Source organism: Arachis hypogaea, chromosome 13 (assembly GCF_003086295.3).
Source record: "Arachis hypogaea cultivar Tifrunner chromosome 13, arahy.Tifrunner.gnm2.J5K5, whole genome shotgun sequence".
Lineage (NCBI taxonomy): Eukaryota > Viridiplantae > Streptophyta > Magnoliopsida > Fabales > Fabaceae > Arachis > Arachis hypogaea.
The window spans coordinates 107,227,634-107,236,344 of NC_092048.1; the positions used below are offsets into that span (position 1 = coordinate 107,227,634).

At 40.2% G+C, this 8,711-nt stretch overlaps 1 non-coding gene across 1 annotated transcript; it reads right to left on the reverse strand.

Annotated features, from left to right (window-relative positions):
* Nucleotides 1-5,947: 5,947 nt before the first annotated feature.
* Nucleotides 5,948-6,055, reverse strand: LOC112739455 (small nucleolar RNA R71). The gene has a single exon (XR_003170390.1). It is a non-coding gene; the product is annotated as a small nucleolar RNA R71 (small nucleolar RNA).
* Between the last annotated feature and the right edge of the window lie 2,656 nt (nucleotides 6,056-8,711).

Below are 8,711 nucleotides of genomic sequence, written 5' to 3' on the forward strand. Positions count from 1 at the left end.
CCTGCCAGTCTTTCTAGCATCTGGTCTATGAATGGTAAAGGAAAATGATCCTTTCTGGTGGCTGTATTGAGCCTTATGTAGTCAATACACATGCGCCACCCTGTAACTGTTCTTGTAGGAACCAGTTCATTCTTTTCATTATGAACCACTGTCATGCCTCCTTTTTTGGGGACAACTTGAACAGGGCTCACCCAGGGGCTATCAGAAATAGGATAAATAATCCCGGCCTTCAGTAATTTGGTGACCTCTTTCTGCACCACTTCCTTCATGGCTGGATTTAGCCGCCTCTGTGGTTGAACTACTGGTTTAGCATTATCCTCCAATAAGATTTTGTGCATGTATCTAGCTGGGCTTATGCCCTTAAGGTCACCTATGGACCACCCAAGAGCTGTCTTGTGTGTCCTTAGCACTTGAATAAGTGCTTCCTCTTCCTGTGGATTTAAAGCAGAGCTTATGATCACTGGAAAAGTATCACCTTCTCCCAGAAATACATATTTCAGGGATGGTGGTAATGGTTTGAGCTCGGGTTTAGGAGGTTTTCCCTCTTCCAGAGAAAATTTCAGAGGCTCTTTAATCTCCTCTGAATCCTCCAAATCAGGCTAAACATCTTTAAAGATGTCTTCCAACTCTGATTCGAGACTCTCAGCCATGTTGATCTCTTCTACCAAAGAGTCGATAAGATCAACTTTCATGCAGTCTTTTGGTGTGTCTGGATGCTGCATGGCTTTGACAGCATTCAACTTAAACTCATCATCATTGACTCTCAGGGCTATTTCCCCCTGTTGGACATCAATGAGGGTTCGTCCAGTTGCTAGGAAGGGTCTTCCTAGAATGAGAGTAGCACTCTTGTGCTCCTCCATTTCCAGCACTACAAAGTTAGTAGGAAAGGTGAATGGCCCAACTCTGACGATCATGTCTTCAATCACGCCTGATGGGTATTTAATGGAGCCATCAGCAAGTTGGAGACATATCCGGGTTGGTTTAACTTCTTCAGTTAAACCAAGCTTTCTGATAGTCGATGCAGGTATTAGGTTGATGCTTGCCCCAATATCACATAAAGCTGTCTTGGTGCAATTACCTTCTAATGTGCATGATATCAGAAAACTCCCAGGGTCTTTAAGCTTTTCAGGAAAGCTTTTCAGAATGACTGCACTGCATTCTTCAGTGAGGAGAACTCTTTCAGTTTCTCTCCAATCCTTCTTATGGCTCAAGATCTCTTTCATGAACTTGGCATAAGAAGGTATTTGCTCAAGTGCCTCTGCAAATGGAATCTTAATTTCAAGAGTCCTGAGATAATCTGCAAAGCGAGCAAATTGCTTATCCTGCTCTTCTTTCCGGAGTTTTTGAGGATAAGGTATCTTGGCTTTATATTCCTCAACCTTAGTTGCTGTAGGTTTATTGCCTACAGAAGTGGTTGAAGAAGCCTTTTTAGAGGGGTTGTCATCAGCACTTGTGTGTGTCTGATCCCTCACTGGCAATGGAATGCCAGAGTTATAAGCTGGAGTGACGTTAGACGCCAGCTCCTCATCTGTTCCTGGCATTTGAACGCCAGAACTGTGCCTCTTTTGGGCGTTCAACGCCAGATCCTTGCTTGTTTCTGGCGTTGAACGCCAGTCTTGAGCATGGTCTGGGCGTTCAGCGCCAGCCTTCCACCCAACTTCTGGCGTTTTAGCGCCAGAATTATTTTTCCCTGGGCTCTTACTGTTCTCAGATGGATTTTGGGTGGTTTGCTCATTTCTTGGTTTCCTGCTGCCTTGAAGTGGGGCATTTAGTGCTTTCCCACTTCTTAATTGAACTGCTTGGCATTCTTCTGTTATTTGTTTTGACAGCTGCTGCTTTGTTTGCTTTAATTGTACTTCCATGTTTATATTAGCCGTCCTTGTCTCTTGTAGTTTATCCTTGAATTCAGCTAACTGCTTTGTTAGAAAGTCCAATTGCTGATTGAATTCAGCAGCTTGTTTTACAGGGTTGAGTTCAGCAGTTACTGTTTTAACCTCTTCTTTCATGGAAGGGTCACTGCTTAGGTACAGATGCTGATTCCTGGCAACTGTATCAATGAGCTCTTGAGCCTCTTCAATTGTCTTTCTCATGTGGATAGATCCACCAGCTGAGTAATCTAATGACATCTGAGCTCCTTCTGCAAGCCCATAATAGAAGATGGCTAACTGAACCCACTCTGAAAACATTTCAGAGGGGCATTTTCGTAGCATCTCTCTGTATCTCTCCCAGGCATTATAAAGAGATTCATTATCTCCTTGTTTGAAGCCTTGGATGTCTAGCCTTAGCTATGTCATCCGTTTTGGGGGAAAGTATTGATTCAGAAATTTTTCTGTCAGCTGTTTCCATGTCCTTATGCTGGCCTTAGGTTGGTTATTTAACTACCTCTTAGCTTGATCTTTTACAGCAAACGGAAACAGTAATAGTCTGTAGACATCCTGATCTATTTCCTTATCATGTACTGTGTCAGCAATTTGTAAAAATTGTGCCAGAAACTCTGTAGGTTCTTCCTGTGGAAGACCGGAATACTGGCAGCTTTGCTGCACCATGATAATGAGCTGAGGATTCAACTCAAAGCTACTGACTCCAATGGAGGGTATGCAAATACTACTCCCATATGAAGCAGTAGAGGGGTTAGCATATGACCCCAGAGTCCTCCTGGACTGTTCATTTCCACTTAGATCCATGATGGAGAAAGGGAGATGATGTCAAATAAAAAATTTATTTTTATTTATTTATTTATTTATTTATTTACTTATTTAGAAAATAAATAAATTAAAATAAAGTAAAAAAAATTAGGTGAATATTTTCGAAAAAATTGAGGAGAGAGAAAGTGGTTAGGAAGTTTTGAAAAAGATATGATTTGGAAAAGATTTTAAATTTTGAAAAAAATCTGAATTTTTAGAAAATAATTTTCGAAAATTTGTTTTAGAAATAGAGAGAAAAGATATTTTTGAATTTAGTGAGGAAAGAAAAAAACAATAAAATAGCACAAGATTTAAAATTTTTTTAGATCTAATGCTCCTAGTTTTCGAAAATTTTGGAGGGAAAACACCAAGGAACACCAAACTTAAAAATTTTAAGATCAAGACACAAGGAAAACTCAAGAACACTTTGAAGACTCACAAGAACACAAGAACATGAAGGAAGAACACCAAACTTAAAGTTTGGCACAAAATTTAATAGAAAAATTATTTTTTAAAAAAGATTTTTAATAAAACTGGTGCCCAATCATCAAGAACATAAACTAACACTCTAGCCGATTGGGCAATAAATGTAACACTTGTTTTGAAGAAGGATATTTTTTTGAAAAGAAAATAAAAGACTCTGACCCAAAAGACAAAAATTTTCTAATCTAAGCAACAAGATTCACCGTCAGTTGTTCAAACTCAAACAATCCCCGGCAACGGCACCAAAAACTTGATGCACAAAATTGTTACTCTCTTACAATTTCGCACACATGACCAGCAAGTGCACTGGGTCGTACAAGTAATACCTTACGTGAGTAAGGGTCGAATCCCACAGAGATTGTTGGTTTTAAGCAATCTATGGTTATCTTGTAAATCTTAGTCAGAAAGTCAATTATGTTTATCAGTTTAAATAGTGGAAAATAAAGGAGTGCGAATTAAATACTTGTTGTGCAGTATTGGAGAATATGTTGGAGTTTTGGAGATGCTTTGTCCTTTGAATCTCTGCTTTCTCCCTATCTTCTTCTTCACGCATGCACGTCCCTCCTATGGTAAGCTGTGTGTTGGAGGATCACCGTTGTCAATGGCTACCATCCTTCCTTTCAGTGAAAATGGTCCAGGTGCGCTGTCACCGCACGGCTAATCATCTGTAGGTTCTCGATCATACCGGAATAGGATTCGCTATCCTTTTACGTCTGTCACTACGCCCAACACTCGCGAGTTTGAAGCTCGTCACAGTCATCCAATCCCAGAATCCTACTAGGAATACCACAGACAAGGTTTAGACTTTCCGAATTCTCAACGATGCTGCCAATGGATTCTAGCTTATACCACGGAGATTTTGATTAAGGAATCTAAGAGATATTCATTCAATCTGATGTAGAACGGAGGTGATTGTCAGACACACGTTCATGGATTGAGGAAGGTGATGAATGTCACGGATCATCACCTTCTCCATAATTAGGCGCGAATGGATATCTTAGATAGGAACACGCATGTTTGAATCGAAAACAGAGATACTTGCATTAATTCATCGAGGCACAGCAGAGCTCCTCACCCCCATCAAAAGGTACAAAGTTCAGATCTAAAATGTCATGAGATCCCAAATAAATCTGTAAAAGTTGTTTTAAATACTAAACTGGTAACCTAGGTTTACAGAAAATGAGTAGACTATGACAGATAGTGCAGAAATCCACTTCTGGGGCCCACTTGGTGTGTGCTGGGGCTGAGACTAAAGCTTCTCACGTGCCTGGGCTGTTTTGGGCATTCAACGCCAGGTTGTAACCTGTTTCTGGCGTTAAACTCCACTTTGTAACTTGTTTCTGGCGCTGGACGCCAGACAGCAGCATGGAACTGGCGTTGAACGCCAGTTTACATCATCTATCCTTGAGAAAAGTATGGACTATTATATATTGCTGGAAAGCCCTGGATGTCTACTTTCCAACTCAATTAGAAGCGTGCCATTTGGACTCCTGTAGCTCCAGAAATTTCATTTTTAGTGCAGAGAGGTCAGAATCCAACAGCATCAGCAGTCCTTTTTCAGCCTAAATCAGATTTTTGCTCAGCTCCCTCAATTTCAGCCAGAAAATACCTGAAATTATAGAAAAACACACGAACTCATAGTAAAGTCCAGAAATATGAATTTTGCCTAGAAACTAATGAGAATAAACTAAAAAATAACTAAAATATACTAAAATTTATGCGAAATTAACCCCAAAAAGCGTATAAAATATCCGCTCATCAATAACCAAACAGAACAACCATTAATTATAAATCAATCTTACAATCATTCCGTCAATAGTAGAATTTCCAACCAATCAACTCCCAGTCAAGGCTTTTATTCATATTAATTAAATTTCCTCAATTTAAATTCCAATTTACTTAACTCAACTTCTTTGAACATCTGATTAATAAGATAGTACACTTTTCTGCAACTCGTTGGGAGACGACCTGGGACTTAAAACTCCCAATAATTTTTAATTTAAACTCTCTGTGACATACTTTTAAATTGATAGGCAGATTTTCGGTGAGTTAAGAACTATACTTGCAACGTAACCATTTTAATAATTTTTAATTCACCAGCTTCTGCGTCTCATCAATTTTTGGCGCCGTTGCCGGGGAGTTGCAATAAAGTGCTAATTTTATTAATTATAATTTATTTACTTTCATTTTATTTTATTTTGCTACTATGAGCTGCATGTTTCTTCCGTCAAATGACGCGTTCACTTCCTGATCCGCGCTTGCTAATATTCGATCCTGAAATTGAAAGGACAATTTCACGAATAAGGCGAGAACAACGTCGGTTAGCCCGCTATGAGGGCGGATCTGAAAGTGAATCTGAGGAAGAAACCAGCCCCCGTTCTACTGATTCGGTTGTTTTACGTGCAGAAAACATGGCAGCTAGGAGAGTTACCATCCAGGAGGAAGGAGCCCCTGATTTTACAATGCAACCGTTTCAATCGCATCATCCGGCGGTAGCTACAGATTTTGAAATAAAGCCCGCACTGCTAAATTTGATGCCCAAGTTTCATGGCCTACCTGCTCAATAGCCTATCAAGCACTTGAGAGATTTCCAGGTAGCCTGTTCTACTGTCAGGCGTGATGGCACTGATGAAACTTCAATTCTGCTGAAAGCTTTTCCGTTTTCTCTTTAGGGAAAAGCAAGAGAGTGGTACTACACTCAACCTCTAGCAAATGTATCCAACTGGGATACACTCAGAAAGGAGTTTCTGGAGAAATTCTTTCCATCTGAAGTTACTGATAAGCTAAGGAAGGATATCTCCATAATTGTTCAGGATGACAATGAGACTCTCTTTGAATACTGGGAGCGCTTCAATAATCTTCTGGAAGCATGCCCCCACCACATGATTGACAAGATCGTGCTACTCAGCTATATTACACAGGGTATGAGGCCCCAAGATAAGACTATACTAGAAAGTGCCAGCAATGGGTCTATGAAGAAGTACAAGACCACTGATGAAGCTTGGCAATTGATCAGTGATTTAGCTGAATCCACTAGGAACCACAGACAGAAGCAAGGCCGTTCAAAAGCTGTTGCAGAAGTATCTTCTAGCAGAGAGACTGCTGCTCTAACTCAAAGCATCTATGAAATGACCAACTTGCTGAAACAAATGCAGTTGAATCAACAAGCTCAGCAAGCTCAACCTCCTCCACCACAGCAAAACAAATAACTAGTCCCACAAAGAATTTGCGGAATCTGTGCTGATTATAGCCATTACACTGATGAATGCCCGCAGCTCTAACAAGAAGACAACATGGTGGCATCCACTCACAACTTCTATGACCGCCCCAACCAAGGGTACAATCAAAGTGGAAATAATAACCATGGATGGCAGGACAATTCAAACCAGAATTAGAGGGACAACAATAACAGAGGAGGCAGAGGTAATCAGAGAAATCAGAGGTGGAACAATAACAACAACAGGCAGCAAAATCAACCTTACAGAGCACCTCACCTAAGGCAAAACCAAGGACCACAGAACAATCAGCAGCAGACCTCTCAATTTACTCATTCTTCGTTATCTTCTAATAAAGATCTACTACAATCTTTTGAGAAAAGACAACAAACCATGGAAAATAACATCATGAATAGTATTAATGCCGGTCTGAATGGTCTCACCTCTACTCTGCAAGATTTTATGACACAGCTTAGATCAGCACAAAATTCCAGTAACCAACCTTCAAGCACCACTGGAATCCCCTCTCAACCATTACCCAATCCAAAGGGAGGCATTAATGCTATCACCCTGAGGTCCGGAACCGCACTGCAGAAGAGGAATCAGAAGGCACCAAGCTCACCAGAATACGCCTCAGCTGAAGAGGTGGTAGAAATCGAAGATGTTGAAGAGGAAGAGGATATACAGGACATAGCTGAAGAAGAGATAACTCAACCACAGAAGGAAGCACCAAAAGGCGCAGACACCATAGACAACACTACTCCTATTCCATTTCCACAACTTGCAAGAAAGCCCAGGAAGCAGTTGGAACCCGATCCTAAAATGGTAGAGATATTCAAAAAGGTTGAGGTAACTGTTCCCCTTTTTGATGTTATTCAGTAGGTACCTAAATATGCAAAGTTTCTAAAAGACTTATGTATCCATAAAGACAAAATTAATGAATTAGAAACTATTCCTTTAGGTAGTTCTATATCTGCTTTAATGGGAGGATTACCTGAAAAAATGTAGTGATCCAGGTCCTTGCATAGTTAGTTGTACTATTGGTGGTGTAGTAATTTATGATTGCATGTGTGATTTAGGAGCATGTGTCAGTATAATGCCTTTGTCTATATATGATGTTTTGAGGCTCCCTCCCTTAAAAAGGTCGGCAGCTCGTTTTGTGTTAGCAGATAAAAGCATTATTACAGTGGCTGGAGTTGCTGAAGATGTTTTAGTGAACATTAAAGGGATCACATTTTCCACTGATTTTTATATCTTGGAGATGCCCCACAATGATTCAGATAAGCCATCATCAATCTTACTTGGAAGACCATTCCTGAAGACATCAAAACTCAAATTGGATGCTTTTTCAGGAACATACTCCTTTGAAATAGATGGCCGCATAGTAATCTTCAATCTGAATGGAGTCATTGACAACCCCCCAGAAGATCGTTTTATCTTCCAGTGTGATGTCATAGACGAAAGTGTGGCTGAAGTTCAAAAGGAAGAGTTTGAAGAGAGGCATACTGGACAAGGTCCCAGTGTGGGGACCCTCTTAACTGACAATGAGGGCACTTCGCCATTTTCACAAGCCCCAGATAATCCAGAGCCCGCCCATGATCAAAAGTCAGAATTGAAACCTCTCCCTCCACATCTCAAATATGCTTATCTTGAGGATGAGCAGAAGCTTCCGGTTATTATTGCAAGGGAACTGACTTCTCAACAAGAAGAGCAGTTACTTGACGTACTGAGGAAGCATAAGAAGGTAATTGGGTGGAGTTTGGCAGACATAGTGGGAATCAACCCTCAAGTATGTGAGCACAGAATATTTTTAGAAGAGGGAGCAAGACATGTCCGTCAATCCCTGATGGAATATTTTCGCGGAGAAACGAATTTCTCCAAAACACCCAAATCTAACCGGCAAGTGCACCAGGTCGTATCAAGTAATAAAACTCACGGGAGTGAGGTCGATCCCACAGGGATTGATGGATCAAGCAACTTTAGTGGGTGATTAGTTTAGTCAAGCTAACATTTGTGTGATAATTGATGCAGCAGAAAGTAAATGACAAGGAAAATTAAAGTGCAGAAAGTAAATTGGACAGTAACTTAAAGAACAAGGAAGTAAAATAGCAAGAATCTTAAATTGCATGAAAGTAAAGGAGACTGGGTGCAAGGAAATTAAATGAAAGCAGTAAATCAAAGCTTAGAACAATTGCAAGGAAATTAAAATTGCATGAAAAGTAAATTCAGATCACAGTGGCTCAAATGTAAAATGCAGAGGAACAAAAGTGTTGGAAAGTAAATTGGGAACAAGGAGATCAGAGAGCAAAGTGACTGTGCTTAATTTGCA